The sequence below is a fragment of the Sapajus apella genome, unplaced genomic scaffold (genome assembly GCF_009761245.1).
Source record: "Sapajus apella isolate SASKATOON/1434 unplaced genomic scaffold, GSC_monkey_1.0 scaffold38, whole genome shotgun sequence".
Taxonomy (NCBI): Eukaryota; Metazoa; Chordata; class Mammalia; order Primates; family Cebidae; genus Sapajus; species Sapajus apella.
The window spans coordinates 14,538,157-14,561,595 of NW_022436978.1; the positions used below are offsets into that span (position 1 = coordinate 14,538,157).

Consider the following 23,439-nt stretch of genomic DNA (forward strand, 5'->3'; position numbering starts at 1 on the left):
TCCCTCCTGTGTGCTCCCACAGCCCTCTGACCATCTTTCTAGTAGCACTTTCTGGTGTAGAGTAATCAATTATGTTATGTGTCCCTCTTTCCCTCAATACACCAGTGTTTTTCAAAACATGTATTATTTTACATTAGTGAGTCTCAAAAACAATTTAGGGCACAAGTACCAGGTTTTTAAAAAGACAATAAACTAGATTTTTAAATATCAGAATTCATTGCATGTAATAAGAGAAAGTAGAGCTTCAAGAAACTTTTTCTCTCAAATAAATCATTAGAAAGATGGGTAATAGCCTGGGCGCAGTGGCTCATGCCTGTAATCCCATCACTTTGGGGGGCTGAGGTGGGTGGATCATAAGGTCAGGAGTTCAAGACCAGCCTGGCCAACTTGGTGAAACCCCACCTCTACTAAAAATAGAAAAATTAGCCAGGCGTGGTGGCACGCACCTGTAATCCCAGCTACTTGGAAGGTTGAGGCAGGAGAATCGCTTGAACCTGGGAGAAGGAGGTTGCTGTGAGCTGAGATCGCTGAGATAGTGCCATTGCACTCCAGCCTGGGCAACAGAATAAGACACCATTTCAAACAAAAGATGGATAACAGATAATGAACCCCCAAAGACCCATGACCCAGTTTCCATATTATCAACTCACAGTCAATCTTGTTTTGTTTATACTCCACTCGCACCCATATTCCTATACTTTGAAACAAATCCTGAACTCATCATTTCATTCATAAACATTTCAATATGTAACCCTTTAAAAAAGACCTAAAACAATAACTCTAATACCACAAAATGTACTTCTTATTGATGGTGGCAGTCATAAACGTTTGTAAGACTTAGAAGCTCCTAGGGAGAGACGCCACCTCATTTACCTCTGCATTTTCACGACCTGGCACTCAATAAGTGCTGAGTAATGAAAGGAAGAAGAGGAGAAAGGGAAAGGATAGAAGATAGAAAAGTTGTAAAAGGAAGAGGAAAGAAAGACTTTTTTTCTCTCTTTTAGCTTTGAATCATCTTGAACGTATTTTTGGTGAATTTCTCTAAAGAAAAGAAACAAAATACCAATTTAGCTTCCTCATCAATAATCAACTCCTGATTAAGTAAGGTTTCTGTATTTGTTGTTTTCTCTCTGGGATGTCACATATGACTGCACAAGTTGTTCACTGCATGATGGCATCTGGCTCTGGCTGGAAAAACACCCTTTTTTTTTTTTTTTTTTTGAGATGGAATCTCGCTCTGTCGTCCGGCTGGAGTGCAGTGTCGCAATCTCGGCTCACTGCAAACTCCGACTCCTAAGTTCAAGCGATTCTCTTGCCTCAGCCTCCTGAGTAGCTGGAATTGCAGGTATGTGCAACCACATCCAGCTAATTTTTGTATTTTTAGTAGAGATGGGGTTTCACCATGTTGACCAGGATGGTCTGGATCTCCTGACCTCGTGATCCACCCACCTTGGCCTCCCAAAGTGCTGAGATTACAGGTGTGAGCGACCATGCCTGCCAAGGGCACCCTTTCTCAATAGCACAAAAGTGCTGTATGGGCTTACAGGACACTGTGCTCGCTCCTGACTCTAGTGTATTAACATTGTTACCTGGGTCCACTCTGCTCCTTCTGCTGTCTTCTTCCCTTCCTCCTATACTGCCTATGGAGGCTATAGGCAGGGATTCTTCACACAGCTGGGCCCCTGGAGGTGTGTTCTCGGTAATGGCTATAAAAGGCCATCTTTCTACAAAATAACTTTGGTAGCAGAAGCAGGACATCTCTCTTGGGAAAAGTCCTGGGTTCTGGGGCTGGCTCTGCCACTTGCTAGTCATAGGACTTTTAGATAGTCTCCCTGTGTTAGTCTGTTCTTGCGTTGCTTTAAATACCTGAAGCTGGGTAATTTATAGAGAAAAGAGATGTAATTGGCTCACAGTTCTGCAGGCTATACAAGCATGGTGCCAGCATCTGCTCACTTTCTGGGGAGACCTCAGGGAGCTTTTACTTATGGCAGAAGGTGAAGCAGAAGCAGGCACATGGTGAAAGCAAAAGCAAGAGGCAGTGGCAGGGGAGGTGCCACATACTTTTAAACCACCAGATCTCATGAGAACTCACTGTGCTGAGGACAGCTCCAAGCCATGAGGGATCCACCCCCATGACCCAAACACCTCCCAGGAGGCCCCACCTCCAATACTGGGGGTTACATTTCAACATGAGATTTGGTGGGGACATATAGTCAAACCATATCTATCCCTCAGGCCACATTGCCTTTATGAAAGTAGAAATAATAGCTCTTCTGTCTCTTTCTAAGAATCCTTATAAGTACCAAAGAGAAAAAAAATGTTTTGGCAACAGTAAAGTAGCACAGAGATGTAAGGAATATTTTATAAATGATTTATGGTTATGTCCAGAATGGTAGTTCCTAAACTTCACTGCTATCTGGTGGATTTTCAATTATCCATCTCCTAAAAATTCTGTATTATAATTCTTTAAAAGTATAATTTCAAAACTATTAAAAAATATATCTTATATACTATTTACAGTAGCAAAACATCAAGTGCCAAGAAGCAAATTTAATTAAAGGTAGGCAGGACTTTTCACTGAAAACTACAAAACACTAGTGAGAGAAATAAAAGATCTAAATAAATGGGAACATGTACCATGTTTATAAACTGAAAGATTCAACTTTGTTCAAATGCCACTTTTCCCCCAAACAGATTGTGCTGGCTGATTTTATGTGTCAACCTGACTGTGCCACAGAGTACCCAGATAGTTAGTCAAACATCCTGGGTGTTTCAATGAGGTGGTTTTGGATAAAATTAGCATTGTAATCTGTAGGCTGAGTACAGCAGATTGCCTCCTCTCTAACAGTGGACTGTATCCAATCAGTTAAAAGCCTGAATGCATTAAAACAGGCTGAGCCTCCCACAGCTAAGGGGGAACCCCTCCTGTCTGACCGCCTGGAGCTGGGGCATTGTTGTTGTTATGGTTGGTTGTTGGGGTGGTGGTGGTGGTTGTTTTGGTTAGGGTTTTTTTTTTTTTTTCTCCTGCCATTGGACTCAGACTGAAACATCAGCTTTTTCTAGGCCTTAAGCCTACTAGCATTTGCACTAGAGCTAGGCCATTGGCTTTCCCTGGTTCTCAGGCCTTTGGACTCAGACTCGAACTGCATTGGTTCTCCTGGGCCTCCAACTTGCCAACTGCAGATCTCGGTAATTTTCAGTTTCCATAATTGGATAAGCCATTGTTTTATTTCTCCTACTAAAGTTTTATGGTCTTCAGTAAAAAGTCTTGCCTATCTTTAATTAAATTTGCTTCTTGCACTGGATATTTTGCTACTGTAAATAATACATAAAATATATTTTCTAATAATTTATGAACCTATGCTTTTAAAGAATTATAATGCAGAATTTTTTTGGATAAGGGTAATTATGCACACACACATGCATGCTACTGATTCAGAATCATCTGAATCAAGGGCCATTTCAGAAGTCTTTCTGATGATATGCTCTGAGTTGAGATTTCACCCCGAAACAGAAACAGACACGTCACAGAACTTTCCTCACCCCAAATCCTAGGCAAAGGTAATTGGCACAGATAGGAATTGGTGAGATGTTGGCAGAGAGAAACTGCTTAGGGGCAAGAAAGCCACAATGAACCAACAGGTCCCAGCCAATGCCTCACAGAATGCAAGGCCACGTAAAAAATGAGGGAAAGTCCTTGGCATTTTCCAGACGTGATGACTAGGTTCACTTTTTTTTTTTTAGCCTCAGCAGATAATGGTACCTTCTTCTTGTTTGACTTTGCAGATCCATCTGTCTATTATACATACTTCTAGCATCAAAGGAAGATTTTTACAAGTTCATTCAGCCAACAAACACCCATGACCTAACACCCGGCCTGAACATCTCAGCACTCCATAAATGCCCCTGTCTCCAGAAAGAGGCAGGGAGGAGAGCATGACAGCTACAGAGTGGCTCACCATTCAGAGCGCCCAGCATCCAGGCTGGATGGTTCAGGGAAGCTGCCGGGGAGACACGTCTCAGCTCAGACAAGAAGATGAGGGCAAGTTGGACAGACTTGGAGGGGAATGAGCTGTGCTCAAGGGCCTCTTTGGTCATTTCTTTGCATTTCCTGAAGAATATATTTTTTACCTTATCATGTGGACAACTTTGATCTGTGTTGCCAAGCCTAAAGAAACACTTGATAGCTTCCATAAACCTGACAGTTTCTTTTGACACTAAGTGTGGGAGGGAAATCACTAAACTAATAAGGATATGAAATATCATCCCTTCTTTGCAGAACTATGAGCTCATTCATCTCCAAAACAAAACTGTATTAAAAGTTTCAGACACATGAAAATGTTGATTTGCCTTCCATTTGTTTCATTATGTCCTTAAATCTAGAATGTGGACTTAAAAATACACCATAAGAAAAACTATGGTCAAATCTAAGAGCTAATTACAACACCAATGTAAGGCAACAAAACTCTCTCTTTTGTAGAGTAGAAAATAAAGCCAAGAGTTTTGTTTGTTTTTCATTACATTTATAGAGGGCCCTTTATGTGCAGGACACTGTGTGAAATGGACTTTCTCACGTAAACCCCTAACACGCTGCCACAGCAGGTGCCATATCCCATTTTACAGATGAAGCTGAAGTCCAGAACGGTCAGCCATTTGTCCAAAGTGGGCCTCTAGAAAGCACTGGAAGTGAGACCTAAACCCCCATTTACAGCAGTTATTGAGTATTAATTATGTGCCAGGCACTGATCTTAGCACTTTTCAAGTATTAACAGATTTAATCCTCACTTCAACATTACAGGGAGACATCGCTGTCACCCCATTTTAGATACAGAAATGAGGCAGAGAGAGGTAAAATAATGTGTCCAAAGTCACTCATCCCTCTGACTCAGTGCCCGAGACAGATCAATGTGCAGTGGAGGGTCTGGAAGGAGACATGCAGGTCATCCCTTTCCCTGGGCTGTGGACATTTCAGAACTGAGTTCTACCCTGCTTCTGTGCCACTGTAGGAAGTTGAGGCCACACTTAGGGAAGCCATATGGCCAGCTTGAAACCTGTGGATCTTTGGATTTGGATCTCATCATTAATCTGCAAAGAAAAACAACCTTCTCCCAAGGCAGGCGCCTTTCTGCCAACTATGACCTCACCTGTCACTCTGGTCAGTTACTTGAGCAGTGTTCTAAGAAGCACCTGGGGAAGTACAACAAATACTTGGTCCATTTTTACTACAGTTAAATTTAGCAAAACTTTGAGCAAATTTTCATACCCCAGGCTGGTGATTTATAGCAAAACTATCATGCTCATACATCACTCATGGCTGGGAAAACAGAAGTGAAACCTTCAGAAAATACCTCAGAACGATCAACAGTAGTTCAAAAACAGAAACGATGCATAAGTATGTGGTTGCCTACTGTAGCATCAAATGTAATGCTGAGAAATTTTGGAACAACCTAAATGTCTAGCCACAGGAACAAGCAAATTGTGATCGAGAAATCCAGGATTGCCTGTGAAGCCATTAACCCACGACATGCACTATAAAGATGAAAAACTATGTTCACGATAACGGGAGAAACAAAATAAACTTTTTTTTTTTTGAGACAGTCTCGCTCTTGTTGCCCAGGCTGGAGTGTGATGGTGAAATCTCAGCTCACTGCAATCTCCGACTCCCTGGTTCAAGCGATTCTCCTGCCTCAACCTCCTGAGTAGCTGGGATTACAGGCATGAGCCACCACACCCACCTAATTTTTTTTTTTTTTTTTTTTTTTTTTTTTTTGTATTTTTGTATTTTTAGTAGGGATGGGATTTCACCACATTAGCCAGGCTGGTCTCGAACTCCTGACCTCAGGTGATCCACCCACCTAGGCCTCCCAAAATGCTGAGATTACAGACGTGAGCCACCACACCTGGCCCAAAATAATCTTTTGATCAACACTAAAATTGTAATTCTATTAAAAGCTTGCTTTGCAAATAGACTATGATTACGAGGGACCGTTGTTACAAGCAAACAGTACTGTATCAGGATGCAGGATTTTTAAAATGTATCTTTGCTGGGCACCATGACTCATGCTGATAAATCCCAACACTTTGAAAGGCCAAGGCAGGAGGAATACTGGAGGCCATAAGTTCAAGACCAGTCTGGGCAACACAATCTATAACAATTTTCTTAAAATAGCTCTGTGTGATAGCACATGCCTATAGTCCCAGCTACTCAGGAGGCTGAGGCAGGAGGATCTCCTGATCCCATAAGTTCAAGGCTGCAGTGAACTACAATAGCTACTGCACTCCAGCCTGGGCATCAGTGGGAGACTCTGTCTCTAAAAGATATATAAAGAAATAAAAGTGTATCTTTACTGCTGTCATAATGTTTGTAAGTAAAACAGGAAAAGCAAGTTTGACACCAAGTTTGTTGCCTCCGGAGCATGCACATGGCCCTCCTATTTCACTTCCCCTCCATTAGAACGTAGTAGTTTTGGCCAGGTGCAGTGGCTCATGCCTATAACTCCAACACTTTGGGAGGCCAAGGTGGGCGGATCACAAGATTAGGAGATGGAGACCAACCTGGCCAACATAGTCAAACCCCATCTCTACTAAAAAATACAAGAATTAGCTGGGCGTGGTGGCTCATGCCTGTAATCCCAGAACTTTGGGAGGCCAAGGTGGGCAGATCACCTGAGATCAGGAGTTCGAGACCAACCTGACCAACATAAAGAAACCCTACCTCTACTAAAAATACAAAAATTAGCCAGGCGTGGTGGTGAGTGCTTCTAATCCCAGCTATTCAGGAGGCTTAGGCAGGAGAACTGCTTAAACCCTGAGGCAGAGGTTGTGGTGAGTCGAGATCGCGCCATTGCACTCCAGCCTGGGCAACAAGAACGAAACATCGTCTAAAAAAAAAAAATTAGCTGGGCATGGTGGAATGTGCCTGTAATCCTAGCTACTCGGGTGGCCGAGGCAGGAGAATCGCTTGAACCAGGGAGTCGGAGGTTGCAGTGAGCCAAGATCGTGCCACTGCATTCCAGCTTGGTGACGGAGCAAGATTCATCTCAAAAAAATAATAAAAATAGGCCAGACGTTGTGGCTCACGCCTGTAATCCTAGCACTTTGGGAGGCCGAGGTGGGTGGATCACCTGAGGTCAGGAGTTCAAGACCAGCCTGGCCATCATGGTGAAACCCCACCTTTAAAAATAAATAAATAAATAAATAAATAAAAATACAAAATATAGCATTATTCTTCCTTGAAGGCGACAAATCCAGGCCTACTCCCCCAGGTCTCTTGCCTTAGCACAGGGGACAGAAAACACATTTATTCAGCATCCACAGTGACCTGGTTCTGGCATAGCTGAGCTCTTCCTTTGCATTATCAACTTGAATGGCGCTCACCTTCAAAGAGGAAAGCGGTGTTAATGAGGGAGGCTTACTGCCTAGTGAAAGGACTCCCTTAGCTTTGGCATATGCATCTAAAGAGGAGGGTTCCCTTTACCGCCCCAGGAGCAGCCACCTCCACAGAAGCAAGTTTAACAATGGTTTGGAAATTAGCTACCCCTGCTTCACCTCGTCCCCCTCCTCTCCCCTTGCTGGAGGGCTCGCCACTGGCCAGAGTGGGAAGAGGAAGGAGAGGCCAGGATCCAGCTCTGTCGCTTTCCAGCTTCATGACCCCCAGGCAAGTTACCTAACCTCTCTGGGCTCCATTTCCTCAACCATGAGCTAGTACTGTAATAAACTTTTCACGGACTGTTTGAGCTATGTGAAATAATATATGTAAAAGGATTAGAACTGGGCTCCACAATGCAACAGCCCACTAGTCACATGTGGCTAGGCCAAACTGAGATGTGCTGTAAGTGTAAAAGTATACATCAAAGATTTCTTATGGAAAAAAAGAATGTAGATAGTATGATTTGTAATTTTATATTGAGTACATGGAAAAGTAACAGTATTTTAAATATATTGGGTTAAATAAAATACAGTTGACCCTTAAACAACACAGTTCCACTTATATGCAGATGTTTTTCAATCACAGTTACACTGAGTGTTCCTTTCTCTCCTGCCTCCCCCTCCACCTCCTTCTACCTCTTGTACCTCTGCCATTCCTGCAACAAGCCCAGCCCCTCCTTTTCCTCCTCCTCAGCCTGCTCAGTGTGAAGATGATGAGGATGAAGACCTTTATGATGATCCACTTCCACTTAATGAATAATAAATATATTTTTCTTCCTTATGATTTTCTTAATAACACTCTTTTCCCTAGCTTACTTTATTATAAGAATAGTATATAAAACATAATATATGAAATATGTGTTAATCCATGTTTTATGTTATCAGTAAGGCTTGTGGTTAACAGGAGGTTATTTGTATTAAGTTTAGGGGCAGTCAAAAGCTATACATGGATTTTATTTTTTTTATTTTTCACAGTCTACTTTTAGAAAATATACAGATTTTCAACTGCACCCAGGCTAGTGCCCTTAACCCCTGTGTTATCCTATATTGTTTAAATTAATTTCACCTGTTTCTTTTTACTTTTTTTATTTGAAAAAATTAAATTTTATAAAAATAATAATAGAGACAAGGTGTTGCCCCGGCTGGTCTCTAACCCCTGGGCTCAAGCAATCCTCCTGCCTCAGCCTCCCAAAGTGCTGGAATTACAAGTGTGAGCCACCAAGCCCAGCCTCTTTTTGCTTTTTTAATGTGGCTATTACAAATTTGAAAACCACATATGCAGCAGCCCACACTTGCGGCTTGCTTTCTATTTCTATCAGATAGCACTGGCTTAGAACATAGTTCAGCACAACGTTAGTTCTTTCTCTATTTCTCCATCCTGGCTCACTGGTCAGCATTGTCTCAATATTGTCAGCACTGTCTAAAATCCTTCCCTTTTGTTTTTTGTTTTTGAGACAGAGTTTCACTCTGTTCTAGGCTGGAGTACAATGATTCCATCGTGGCTCACTGCAGCCTCAATCTCCCAGGCTCTAGTGATCCTCTCGCCTCAGCCTCCTTAGTAGCTGTGACTACAGGTGTGTGCTACAACACCTGAGTATTTTTTTTTTTAATTCTTTGTAAAGACATGGTTTTACCTTGTTGCCCAGGTTCCAACTCCTGGACTCAAGAAATCCTCCCGCCTTGGCCTCTCGAAATGTCGGGAGGAATTAGCTACTGCGGCCAGCCTAAAATCCTTAATCTCTAGACTGGGTGAGTTCCTTCTCCTTTCCAGGCCTCAGTATCGCATCCTGAGACACATGATGGAGCGCTGAAAAAGAACTAGCCTTAGCATCAGAAGCCTGGGCTCCAGCCCTGGTTCTGTCATTACTAACTAGATGACTTTTAGCATGTCATTTTATCCCTCTGAGTGACAGTTCTGTCACTTAAAAAATAGGGCATGATGACACCCAGGTCATTGCATGAGATAACACGTATGACAGTGCTTGATAAAACATAACACGTGTGGCAGTGCTTGATAAATGCAAAGGACTATAGAGGTCAGGAGGAAGTAGCATCATTTTATATTATTACTGAACTATTTTCCATGTCTCTTGTCTCTAAAAATGAATTTCCCCAAGAGTACACTTCCTCCTTCCCAGCTGCCCTCTTCCAACACAGCCAAAGCCCAGTGCTACAGACAGAACTCCTCAAACTACCACAAAGAACAAGGGTGCTATGTGAGGCAGTCATGAAGAAGCTCAAAGTGGAGGTGGCCTTGCAAACAAACTGGCAAATACAATGTGGAAAGTGGGTCCACATTCCAGGGACCCAAACAGAGTACCAGTGTAGCAAGGACCCAAGCAGAGAGGGGCAAGAAGCAGAAGACACGTATGTAGAGGTCAACAAGAAGGACCCTAGAGTGCAAACATTTGCAAAACAGGGGAGCAGGAAGGTATGCATGAGCCTGGAATCCTACAGCACTTAATGCAAAGAAAACATGAGGGTCTGATGCACAGTGGGCCACCTATGAGATGGGCCCTGTCGTCGGAGATACCTGGTTGGTAGGTCCTTCCACAGATGGAACGCCGTTGCCTTCTTGCCTTTGCTACTTCAGGTTCTCCGGCTCACCCATGGTCCACTCAAGCATGTGTGCCGTAAGTTCTTGGAGTTTAAGTACCACCTGCAGCAAATACATAACCCTCAGCTATTTGCACAGAGGTCTGTGAGAGAAGGAGCTCCTGACTCACAATATCCTGCTCCTATTTTTAGCCAGGAAATACCTCCTAACCACCTACACTCTATCTACCTCCTTGCAAGGCCACAAAGCATGAAAAGCACAAAGCTATGCCACCATGTAGGTAACAGAGTGGGCTTTTCTACATCATAACATATTTCTTCCTAATTCCAAAATAAGATCCGGATTATTTCTAGTTAAGCTAAGCTGCCAACTCTTACTGTCTCAAAAATGCAATGTTCTATCTGAATGGCTCAGGAAAAGTAAATACACAAAGCTTCTTGGGTGAAGACCTGAAGTCAGGGTTTCTACAGCTGACTAGTCCTTCAATATACTGGTCCTTCAAGTAGACCTGTATTCAAATATTTAAAGAGAAAAAGAATCTCAAAAGATCCTATTCTTACTAAAAAAAAAAAAAAAAACAAACAAACATCAGGAAGCAAGTGTTTGTGAGACGGATAGTATGTGCAATAAGAGTAAACGCACGACTCATTCTGTCGCCCAGGCTGGAGTGCAGTGGCTCAATGTCAGCTCACTGCAACCTCTGCCTCCAGGGTTCAAGCGATTCTCCTGTCTCAGCTTCCTGAGTAGCTAGGATTATAGGTACCCACCATGCCTGGCGAATTTTTGTGTTTTTAGTAGAGACAGGGTTTCGTCATGTTGGCCAGGCTGGTCTCAAACTCCTGACCTCAGGTGATCTGCTGGCCTTGACCTCCAAAATTGCTGGGATTACAGGCACAATCCACTGTAACTGGCCTATTTTTAAAGGGTCTCTATCTTTTAAATACACATACTGAAATATCTATGGTAAAAATGAAAAAAGAAAAACAGCTGAATTGGAAGTCAGTTAAAATAAAATCTTGTTTTGTATGACTAGTCACGTGCAGTAAATGAAAGATAAACAAATAAAAAGTCCCCCCACTTTGAATCACCTATGTGATTATGTAGAATATGTAGTCTGCTTATACAGCCCTAGACACTCATACAAAATTTCACTCAGTGAATCTAACACAGCTGCATTAGACTCCAGCCCTGAAAGAGATCAGGATTTGTACCAGAAGAAATAATTATCTTCAGTTGACTACCCCAACAAGCTGCTCTCCCTACAGAGATGGAGAGAATCTCTCATTCACATCTCCCCACCTGCACTGGTGTGGCTGCCAGAACCGTGGGCATTATTTCAGTTACTCTCTCTTTCTCTCTCAATCTCTCCATTTTTAAAAACAAATGCTGAGTAGGGCTGAATTGACACAGTACTCTATATGCTCATATTTTTCTCCTCCAAGGTGAAGCTGTACTAGGCCTCTACTGTTTGAGTTTATATTTAAGGATTGAAGACAATCTAATCTCAACACATAGAAATATGGGGAAGGCATGGAGCCTGCCGAGTACTTCAGGCCACAGAGACTCTCTTTGATGAGGAAGTAGAGCCACATCTGCCTACATGCAGCAGCAGAGAGCCCAGCATTCAATTGTTATTATGATGATTATTATCATTATCATCACGGGTATAAGTATCACTCACACAAAGTCATGTGCTAGGTACGCTCTCTTTTGTTGTAAATCTTCTGAATAACCCTGTGGGTTGATTATTTTACAGGTGAAGAAACTGAAGCTCAGAATAATCAAATGATTTTCGAAATGCCACACTGCTGGAAAGTGACAAAATCAAAATTCAAATCTAGTTTCCCAGGCCTACCCTTTTCTTTTCTAGCATGCTGCTACCCCTGGGTGGAAACAAGGGCTTTAAGGCACAGTTATTTACCTAGGTCTCTTCATTTTCTAAAACATAAAATAAATAAATAAATAAAAATCAACTTGTCACGTTATCTAACTGAGAAGCAGAGAACACCGCACCCTGTGATTCCCAAGGGGTCACTTCTGCAAGTCTGCACTACTGTACAGTTTCGCTTCCTGCTTCTCTGCTACAATGCCGTCTTCCATTCCATCCCACCTAACATGCTTGAGAGAACAGGACAGGAAATGACTTTTGTTTAGAACAAAGACATACAGGTGACCCTATGCCAAAAACGAGAAGTACTTTTCTTTCCATCTTAACTCCTTTGGGTTATTATGGCCACTTAATAATCAAACTGAATGTTTATGAGGGTGAACTGCCAAAGGATGTGCTCTGCCCAAGGGCCACCAAACAGGAACCACAGGGACCCACCAGCAGTGTGACCTCGAATTAGATTCCTTTATGAACTTGTAATTTCGACTTCTCATGCGGGTGTTTATCACGCAGCTGCAAAGGGAGCCCCCACCCAACGCTGCAGGGACACAAACCCTCAAGTCAGAGTTGCAGCCCACAGCTATCGCCAGGAGACAGAGGAAGGGAGTGACGGGAGGGAGGAAGGAACAGCCATCCTCTGCCACAGGACCCAGCTGCTGTCTCCCAGGAAGAACTGATAGGATGGGCAGTGTTACGCAAGTTGGTAAAGGGTTTGCCTCATAAACGCTGACCAGCAGTGGAAACCGTATGACCTAGATAGATAATGGACGGTGAGACCTTAGGGGCAAGGGTGATGTCTAATTTGCTTTTGTGTTCTCAAAAAAGAAGGCCTCAAATTGTTGTTGTTGCTATTTTTGTTGTTTATGAGACAGTCTCACTCTGTTGCCCACGCTGGAGTGCAGTGGCGAGATAGCTCACTGCAACCTCCGCCTCCCAGGTTCAGGTGACTCTCCTGCCTCAGCCTCCTGAGTAGCTGGGATTACAGGTGGATGCCCCATGCCCGGCTAATTTTTGTATTTTCAGTAGAGATGGGGTTTTGCCATGTTGGGCAGGCTAGTATCAAACTCCTGACCTCAGGTGATCTGCCTGCCTCGGCCCCCCAAAGTGCTGGGATTACAGGCATGAGCCACTGTGCCCTGCCATGTTGTTGTTTTGTTTTGCTTTTAAGGTCATGATTGTATTAGTCCATTCTCACTCTTCTACAAAGAAGTTCCAGAGACTGGATAATTTATAATTGACTTGCAGTTCCATGTGGCTTGGGAGGCCTCAGGAAACTTACAGTCATGGTGGAAGGCAAAGGGTCAGCAAGGCACCTTCTTCACAAGGCGGCAGGAGGAACTGCTAAACACATAAAACCATCAGATCTTGTGAGAACTCACTCACTGTCATGAGAACAGCATGGAGAAAACAGCCCCCATGATTCAATTACCTCCACCTGGTCTCTTTCTTGACACGTGGGGATTATGGGGATTACAATTCAAGATGAAATTTTGGGTGGGGACACGGGCAAACCATACCAATGGTCATGTACTACATTTAGGATTTTGGAAGGTATTCATGACTGAATACTGAAACTGTTTTCACATACCACAGCAGAGTCGGAAGAGTTCAGTTTGAAGAACTGGATTCCCAACCTCAGAATCAGTTTGGCCATATGAGAGTTCAGCTGGAGAGGAGGGAGATTGGAGACAATAGAAGGATATGCTATCTAAAAGGCCTTTCAAAGAGTTGGACCCACTGATAACTCCAAAGAAGATGGGCAGGTTACCCTCTGTCCTCAGATGGGAGGGGAGGTGGCTGGGGAAAGGATTCCAACCCTGAGCTCCACTGCGGGAAGGTGAGCAGAGTCAAGTTCTGGGCTTGGTTGTACTTACTTCTGCTCACAAGCTCAACATCCCCACCTCTGCCACCAGCAGTGGAGTTATGAGAGCAAAGGAGACAGGTGAATAAGATCACCCCAGAGGATCAGTATGGGATGAGGCCAGCCAGTGAATAACCAATGCTTCCAAGGAACCCAGGCCACAGGAACACACACCTTCACTCGTGAGACCCGGAGAGGCCAGAGGAGATAATCCCTTGGGAGGGCGAGTGAAACGGCTGGTATCAGGCCATCCAGGGAGGAACCAGAGATATCCTTTGACTCAATGTGTAGAAAGAGCCAGGGAGTCTGACATAAAAAGTGTGTCAAATATTAAGTAATTCAGTATCAGGAGCCAAAGCCTCCCTGACCCCCAGTCTAAGTTAGGAACCCCTCCCCTGTGCTCCCACAGCACCCTGTACAGACCCCAAGACCACACCCCTCACAGTTTCTACATCTGTTTCCTCTATCAGGGCATGACTTTCAGAGATTAGGAACCGTCCCAGCCTTCTCTGAAGCCCAGGCACCTACCACACCACTAGGCCCAGGCTAGGTCCTAAGAAATCCCTTTTGTATGCCCTGAACAAATGAATCATGAATGAGGTACCTATGGAATGTTTGTATTTTTAGTAGAGATGGGGTTTTGCCATGTTGGTCGGGTTGGTCTCAAACTCCTGACCTCAAGTGATCCACCTGCCTCAGCCTCCCAAAGTGCTGGGATTATAGGAGTGAGACACCATGGCTGGCCAGCATTTTAGCAAGTTTAAATGTCACAGCACTCTATTGCACTTAGACATTATCTGGATTCTAATTTGAATACCACTGCACTTCAGCCTGGGTAACAGAGCCAGACCCTGTCTCAAAAAAACAAAACAAAACCAAAAAAAGGCTAGTGCACCTGATTTCCACCCAAGGGAAAATAAAATCAATACCTGGCCTGACTGAAGAGCCAAATCACAGCAAGTCCAAGAGAAGGCAACTAGCTAGGTGCTACCTGTCTCTCCCATATCATAAACAGAGGCTTCAGTGGAAACACCCTGACATGAGAAAAAGAAAAAACTCGTCAGTTAGCTACTACCAACTACAAAGGGCAAAAGCCTGGTGAGGTGATTCACGCCAGTCCTGTGAAACCCAGCCCGGTGATCTGCAGATGACCTGGGAGCAGGGGTGGAGGAGGTGGGGAGGCAGACAAGCATGAGAGGGAGTGATGGAGAACTCGCTGGAACAAGCATCTTGGGTTTTTGTTGTTTGGTTTATTTTGAGCTGAAGTTTCACTCTTGTTGCCCAGGCTGGAGTGTAATAGCAGGATCTCGGCTCACCACAACCTCTGCCTCCCAGTTCAAATGATCCTCCTGCCTCAGCCTCCTGGTTTATATTCCTTATTGAAATTTTTTAGAGGAAATCAAGAAAAAGAGCATCCTGAAGGAACGGATTGCAATGGTCTGAAAGGGAAGGACTAGAGAATGCAAGCTGCTGTTGAGGTGAGGTAGAGAACTCTTCTCAGCCCCCGCCAAGAAATTCTTCACACCAAGTAGCTACCCCTAGGAGACTGAATATCGTTATCAAGTCTATCAACAGTCTCTGCCTATCATCACACATGTTAACACCATTGACTCGACATGAGCAACATGCTAGTGCCGTGCTGCTGGGCAGCTTGTCTCTCTCCAATAATCATTAAGAATCATTAAGAATCTGGCAGGTGGAAACGAGTCACCTGCATTTAATAGACACAAATTAGAAGCTGTAGGCCGGGCTTGGTGGCTCACACCTGTAATCCCATCCATGTGGGAGACCAAGGTGGGCAGATCACTTGAGGTCAGGAGTTTGAGACCAGCCTGACCAACATGATGAAACCCTGTCTACTAAAAATACAAAAATTAGTCAGGCATGCTGGTAGGCACCTATAATCCCAACTACTGGGGAGGCTGACGCAGGAGAATCACTTGAACCTGAGAGGCAGAGATTGCAGTGAACTGAGATCCCACAACCGCACTCCAGGCAGGGTGACAGAGCAAGACTCAGTCTCAAAAAAAAGAAGATGAAGAAGAAGAAGAAGCTTTACATGAAGAACTAAGCCACTTGCCCACGGTCCTGGAGCTGGTACAGAGCTAGCATTCAACCCACTCATCTAACTCCAAAGCCCACGCCTACAGCACCCAGAGGAAAGACTGCCCCTACAAGTAAGGGTGGGTAAGAAAGGGTTCCTGTGAAGAAAGAGTGTTGGACCTTGACCTTGATGAAGCAGTGCTGGAAGGACATCCAGAAGGTCCATAGGGTCCCCGAGATCCCTTGGGAGAAGAAAAACAAAATCAAATGCCCTGTAGTTATTCTGCTATTTTTCAAGTAGTAAATGCTATCTGGTGGGAACCTTGGAATACTAATTATCTTACATAAATTCAAATTGATATATTCTCTCTCTATGCTGACAGAAAGTCAAATACAGGAAGATTTCCATCCAAAGCTCAAGCTTTCTACACTACCAGCTCCCATTAGCCTGCCAACAATGTTACCCAGGTTCCCCTGACCATGGTGCATGGGCTTCATGCTCTCTAAGGCCTAGCATCACACCGTCACAGTCAGAAAAGATCTTAGTGGACACCAGCTTACTCCTCTACCTGATGAATAAAAATTCCCCACTCTCACAGCAACGAAAAGTAGCCAGCCAGCATCTACTTCCACATCTGTAATAATGATTAGCTTTCTTTCAAGATGGCCTGCCTGCAGAGAGCCAAATGTTATATATTTTTTTAAACATTGGACTGAACTCTTCCCCATTTCCCTAAGCATCCATTTTCTGGTTCTAACAAATATCTGTTCTTTTTTCCATAAAACAACCTTTTAAGACTATGGTTTTTTTTTTTTTTAGATGGAGCTTCACTCTTGTTACCCAGGCTGGAGTGACTATGGCATTCTTAAACCTTCTCTTTTTTAAGCTAAACATTCTCAGTCTTTGAATCATTCTTTAGTTAACATGGTTTCTGAAGGTCCTAACTTTTCTGTTTATTGTCCTCTGCGCCTATTTCCATTTGCCCACTTCACTCTTAAAAGAATGACAGTGTTGGAAACAGATGCTCGGTGCCACAAAGAAAAATTAGCAGAGACAAAGGATCTCTCAGCAAAGCAATTTTTACTTCTTGCACTGCAGGAAGGGCAGCCTCACTCACCATTTTGCCACAAGAGTACAATGAACAAAGGAAAAGCAGACATATGTATCCCTTACACATTTGGAGTTGTCCTTACTGCTACGTCTGATCTCTGTTGGTTGGAGCCAGACCTCCAACTAAACTAAAACCCAATTGGCTAATAACTTAAAACTTTTTTAAACAGGTAAGGACATAGGCTGTGAGTTGGGACATGCCTGTGAGCACGTCCAGCACAGATATCTTGGTTAAAGTACAAGGACATAGAATATACTACATGCTGTAAGCATGCATGTCTAACAGCTACATAGGATAGGGCTTAACAAAGAGTTATTAGCAAATTTATTTTTTCACAAGAAAGGAAATTTTGAAGAGAAACTTTTCTACTAAGTTTCCAGGTGTGACCCACCTAGTATAAAACAAGAGGAATGACTACACCTCTATGATGCAAATACTAAAAGTTTCCGGTTAGTTTTTAGTGCCTTCATGCGAATGACTCTCAGTTGAAATCAGGTGCAGTAGAATTTTTTTTTTTTTTTTGAGACAGGGTCTAGTTCTGTCATCCAGGCTGAACTGCAGTGGTGTGATCCCAGCTCACTGCAACCTCCACCTCCCAGACTCAAGTCATCCTTCCACCTCAGTCTCCTGAGTAGCTAGGAATACAGGCACACCACCACTTCCAGCTAATTTTTGTATTTTTTGTAGAGATGGGGTTTCACCACGTTGCCCAGGCTGGTCTCGAACTTTTGATCTCAAGCAATCCCCCCCTACCTCAGCCTCCCAAAGTGCTTGGATTACAGAATGTGGGCAACTGACAGCCTCTCTTTTCTTACAAGTTCTACTTTTTAGCCCCACCTCCCCACTGCCTTGCTTAACCACTGGTATTTGGAGCCTGCAGCTAGGTGTTTACATTTTCCTTTGTGCAGCCTGTCTTTCTTCACTCAGTCCTTCCTCTAGGCGGTTAAGTTTATAGGGAATCTTGATTCTGGCATATACAATATTTTCTACTCCTCTCAGCTTTAAACGTTCCATAAATGTGATCAACAAGCCCTTTATTTATTCATCTAAATCATAGGTTAGAGCTAAGAAGAGACTATCCCCATGACCAATACAAATTAGCACCTTTAGCGACAGTTTCAGAAGCACTACATCTAAACCAACTGAACCATCATCCAGTACACACTTACCATCTCGTCTATGAGAACATAAACCCTGTAACTGAGGATACAAAGGTGCTCACTAATAGAAGAGTTTTAACTCTTATCATCACAATCAATGTAAATTAAAGTGTATGCTTCTGTATCATACAAAAATGCCTGATCACTGAGGAGATACTTGGGATGGTCTTTAACATGGAGGCTATATGGCTGTATGTCAATTTTACTGTGCAGACACCAGAAAGAGGAACTAAAGCAGAGGTACGAGAAGCTGGGCATGACTGCCAGTTGGGAAAGAAGTTATCTTACACCATGAGACATTACGGATAGAGAAGAGCTAAAGTGCTTTTCAATAGGAGCCCCAAATTAAAAGTATCAGGGCATGATAACTCTGTCTCATGTCCCAGTGTAAGCAGCAGCCACAGAAACATATTTAATGATAATAATTCCCTGAAATATCATAGTTATCACTTGTTTAGTACTACCACGTGCTATGCATTTCACATGTCATCTCAGTTACTGCCTGATACCGTTGGTTTATAATTATTCATTTTAAATTTTAAATTAAATTTCTTTCCCCCTAGGTTGCTCCCATCTCCATAAGGCCTTGAGGACCTCCAACAGCACTTCAGCAAAAAACATTTTCAGGTTTCCTCAGGTAATTCATTCAACCAACCAACCAACCATCCCTCAGATAAATATTTCTCAAGCTCTCCTAAGGGTAAGGCACTGTGCTGGGTGCTGGGGAATCTGGCTGACATTAAGCAACTGCGTTTCTTGGCTTTATTTCTCATGGGCCATGGGCTTCAATTTTCTCTCCCAAAGCCTTGTTCTTTCCTCTCTCCCCCATCGTTAGCTATGGACTTTGGGTAGGTTGCCTAAAACACTGATGTAATGCCCTTCACCTGATAAGTATGGTGGTGAGGTACACATGTGTCTAGCATAGTTCCAGGGACAGAAGACACTTACCAACCTTAGGGGTTTCTTCTTTCTTCCTTTCTCCCTTCCTTGCTTTCTTTCCTTTCCTTTCTTCTCTTTCTTTTCAATCTTTCCTTTCTTCCCTTCCTTCCCTCCCTTCCCTCCCTTCTCTTCCTCCTTTCCTCTCTCCTTCCGTCCTTTCCTTCTCTCTCTTTGTCCCTTTCTTCATTTCCTATGCAGTCCGACTGACTTTTCTTAGGAAATGTAAGAGTAAAGTAGAAGTTGATTGTTCTGTTTTCCCCTAGGACATCTGTGAACATTGCATCATTTGCCACCATTAGGGAACTAAGCCTGTATTCACTGTATATCACTTTTTTTTTAAGGAAAGAAAGAAAAACTGTGGTTCTGAATAGGTTCAGCAAGTCATGGTTCCTTGTTTTTCTTTTTCTCCTGACACTATTCTTTTTATAAAATCCAAAGGAAATGACCTTAGATCAGTTAAATACAACTTTTAGAGAAGTGGCTCAACTCGCTGTAAGATGGAGCTGATTTGACATCAGGTTCTTCTGATTGCAAGTCCAGGGGTGTTTCCGCCTCCCTCGGTCATCTCTCTTGTCCCCTTGCTTCCCTAGACTCACGGTGATATTCCCTTACATCCAGGCAGAACTCAGGTAATATGTCACTCTAGTCACCCTGACGATTTGCCTCTTGAAAACATAATCACCGTGCAGTAAAGAGGAAGCCAAAATGAACCACATTCAGCTGCTCAAAGCACTAAAGAGTATGTTGCTAGGGAGAGAGAGACACTGCTAGCCAAAGGCGAGTGAATCAAAAACAACCCCTTGCATCGGACATTCTTTTTATTTTGTTGCTGTGGTGGTGGTGGTGGTGGTGGTTGCTGTTGTCGATACAGAGACCGGTCTAAATTCTACAGCATTTAATATGTATTCAACAGATGTTTATTGTAGACCTGAGTAACCACTTTTTGGTATGAACCAGACATAACTTGCATGATGTTTCACAAGCTGCTTTGGATGTTATTAGCTTTCTGTGTCACTTCCCCATCCTTGCTCACACCCAAAAGATGATTTTTTGTAGAGCTTAAGAAGCAAAATCCCTCAAACAAATCACTTCCTCAAACAGCAACGTAATCTCTCCTTCCTTATGGCAAGGTCTCTTGACTTGCTTATGCTTGATTACTCTTCCCCACTTTCCACCGGTTCCTCAAATAACTGAAGTCAGCTCACATCATTCCACTGAAACTGACTTTCTAGTTGCAAAATCTAAAGACTCTTTTCCCATACTTATTTCAAACAGGCCTCTCTCGATCTTTTTCAAACTCCCTCCCTCTAATGCCTTATAGGCGTTCTCCCCAGCTTAACCTCCTCTGGATCCAGCTTCCTGCCAGTCCTGAAATGCCCACATCCTCAGGGGTCCAGCCTTAGAGGTAGGCTCCCCTCACTTTGTGCTTCTTACATAGGGAAGATTTCTGCCTCCACATGGCCAGCCCCCAGTGACATCTCCCCCAGACTCCAGACCTCATCTTTTATTTGTTCGTTTTTGAGACAGGGTCTTATTCTGCTACCCAGTCTAGAGTGCACTGGTGTGATCTCGGCTCACTGCAACCTCCGCCTCCTGGGTTCCAGCGATCCTCCTTCCTCAGCCTCCTGCGTAGCTGGGACTATACAGGCATGCATCACCATGATCGGCTAATCTTTTTTTTACTTTTTGTAGAGACAGGGTTTTGCCATGTTTCCCAGGCTGATCTCGAACTCCTGAGCTCAAGATGCACTCACCTTGACTTCCCAAAGTGCTGGGATTATAGGTGTGAGCCACTGTGCCTAGCCTCAGACCATATCCTTTCAAAAAATGTTAGAGACCTGCACAAAAGCTTTATATTCTACATTTACTTTTTAAAAAAATGTATTAAACATTTGCTAAGTGCTAAGCATAATTCTTAGTGCGTAGGATACAAAAGTAAATAACCCAGATGAAGATCAACATCCTTAGAGTTTTACATTCTAGCAGAGGGAGACACTAAGAACCATAAACTTAACAAATAAAAGAACTATTCAGTATCTTAAAAGATGCTAAGTGCTCAGAGAACAAAGCAGAGCATAGTGCAAGAAAGGGGGGGGATCAGGCCTGTCTCAGTGGCTCATGCCTGTGATCCCAGCACTTTGGGAGGCCAAAATAGGCAGATGACTTGAGGTCAGGAGTTCGAGACTAGCCTGACCAACATGGTGAAACCCCATCTCTACTAAAAATACAAAAATTAGCTGTGTGTCATGGCAGGCACCTGTAATCCCAGCTGCTCAGGAGCCTGAGGCATAAGAATCACTTGAACCCAGGAGGCGAGGGTTGCACTGAGCCAAGATCACGCCACTGCACTTTGGCCTCAGCAACAGAGCAAGACCCTATCTCAAAAAAAAAAAAAAAAAGAAAAAGAAAAGAAAGAAAGAAAAAAGAAAGTAGGGATCAGAAGTACTAGATTGAGGTAGGTTTCCATTTTCAGAAGGGCTGTCAGAGGAGACCTCACAAAGAAGGGGACATTTGAACAAACAGTTGAAGATGGTGAAGGAATGAGTCCTGAGATATCAGGAGAAGAGTTTGCAGCAAGGCTGAAGGCTGGAGTGCACTAGTGTGCACTAGTTAGAAAGAAAGGAGCAAGAAAGCGGGTACATGGAGACTGGGTCCGGGAGGAGCAGAAACAATGGAGCTGGGGAAGTGGAGGAGATGGGGCAGGGCCTTTGAGGTCTTGGCAAGAACTCTGGCTTGCCAAGAGTCTTGGCAAATAAAATAGGAGCTGCTGCGGGAGGCTAAGCAGAGGAACAACCAGACCTGACTTAATATGCCAGAATTTCTCAGGTTTCCATGTGGGAACAGGAATAGGAGACAAGGAGAGTGGCAAAGAGACAGTAGTAGTCCCAGCGAGAGATGCTCATGGCTTAGACCAGGTGGTTGCAGTGGAGGCAGTGAGAAGTGGATGTATTTTAGACGTGCTTTGAAAATCATGCCTGATATTTTGGATGTGAGTGTGAGAGAGAGAAGAGCCAAGGATGATGACAGGGATTGGAGCCCACGCACCTAGACGGATGCTGCTTTCAGTGGAAAAAGAGGAGACAAAGGAAGAGCAGAACTTGGGGGCAGAGGAAATCTGGGAGTTCAGTTTGGGATATTCCAAGTTTCGGAAGAGACTGTCAAACAGAGCGTGAAGTAGAAACCCGATAGGAAAGTCTAGGGGTCAGGAGAAAGGTGTACCCTGGAGACACATATTAGGGAGTTATCAGCATGAGAGCTTTTTGGATGTTCTTGATCAGTTAGTGGAATTTTTCTCCACCCAGCTGCATGACTGTTTACTCTGGAGCAAGGATTCCTGGGCGTAAACCTAACTCTTCCACTCCTCGGAGGTATGATCTTGGACAGGCTACTCAACTGCTCTCAGTGTCTGCTTCTGCAACAGTGCCCACTTCTTATGGTTATTACGAGGAAAAAATGAGGCAACTCATGTTAATTATCTTGCACTAGTAATACGCACTCCCTGTGTGTTAACCATTATAATCCACTCCCTCCCTCTCTCCACCTCTTAGTATCTTGCTAAGCTTGGTATCTTCGACTTTCCTATCTTCTTACCCCATATTCAACTCATCCCTCACCCTCAGTGCTCCTGGCTTACTGTCCACGCCAGTACCTCACTGCCCCTAGAGCAATCCTATGAACAGTGTTGATTCCAACTGAAGAGGTCACAAACTTCTATTTCTACTCTCAGAAAATTTCTTAAATCTGCCTCCCTCTCTTTCTTTTCTCATTATTTCTCATCTGAGTTCCCAACAAGTTTTACTTAAATTTCAATTATATTCTAATCAAATTAAAATGTCATTTTAATTTGCCTGCATGTCTGTCTTCCCTTAAAACTGTAAGCATTTCAACCACCAAGTAATAATTATCACTGTAGTCCTAGCACCTTTATGTCCAGTGTCCAAACCATGGTAACTATATGATAAATATTTGGTGAATGAATGAAAACATTTTATTGGCTAATTATTACCTGCTAGACAACTCTGTGAAGTCAAAATACAACCATCACTTCCATATAAACTATGATTCTTGCCCACAAAGAGTTTTGAGAGACAAACTTAGCATACTTGAGGCAGAAAACAAAGCAGCCAAATAAATGTAATTAGATTACTATAAAAAAGAGAGAACTGGGGCCAGGCACAGTGGCTCAAACCTGTAATCCCAGCACTTTGGGAGACCGAAGCAGGTGAATCACCTGAGGTCTGGATTTGGAGACCAGTTGGCCAACATGGTGAAACCCCATGTCTACTAAAAATATAAAAATTAACTGGGTGTGGTGGTGGGTGCCTGTAATCCCAGCTGCTTAGGAGGCTGAGGCAGGAGAATCACTTGAACCCAGGTGGCAGAAGTTGCAATGAGCCAAGATCACGCCATTGCACTCCAGCCTGGGTAACAAGAGCAAAACTCCTTCTCAA

General features: G+C 43.5%; 1 protein-coding gene across 11 annotated transcripts in view; it reads right to left on the reverse strand.

The window, feature by feature from the left end:
* Positions 1-23,439, reverse strand: part of ST6GAL1 (ST6 beta-galactoside alpha-2,6-sialyltransferase 1) — a 160,609-nt gene that overhangs the window by 83,550 nt on the left and 53,620 nt on the right. For 9 of the 11 annotated variants that reach the window (XM_032298305.1, XM_032298313.1, XM_032298297.1 and 6 more), the window contains one exon: positions 9,962-10,087. The exons of the other annotated variants lie outside the window; for them this stretch is intronic. The gene's annotated coding sequence lies outside the window, so the exon portion shown is untranslated. The remainder of the gene's footprint in view (positions 1-9,961; positions 10,088-23,439) is intronic. 11 annotated transcript variants of the gene reach the window in all.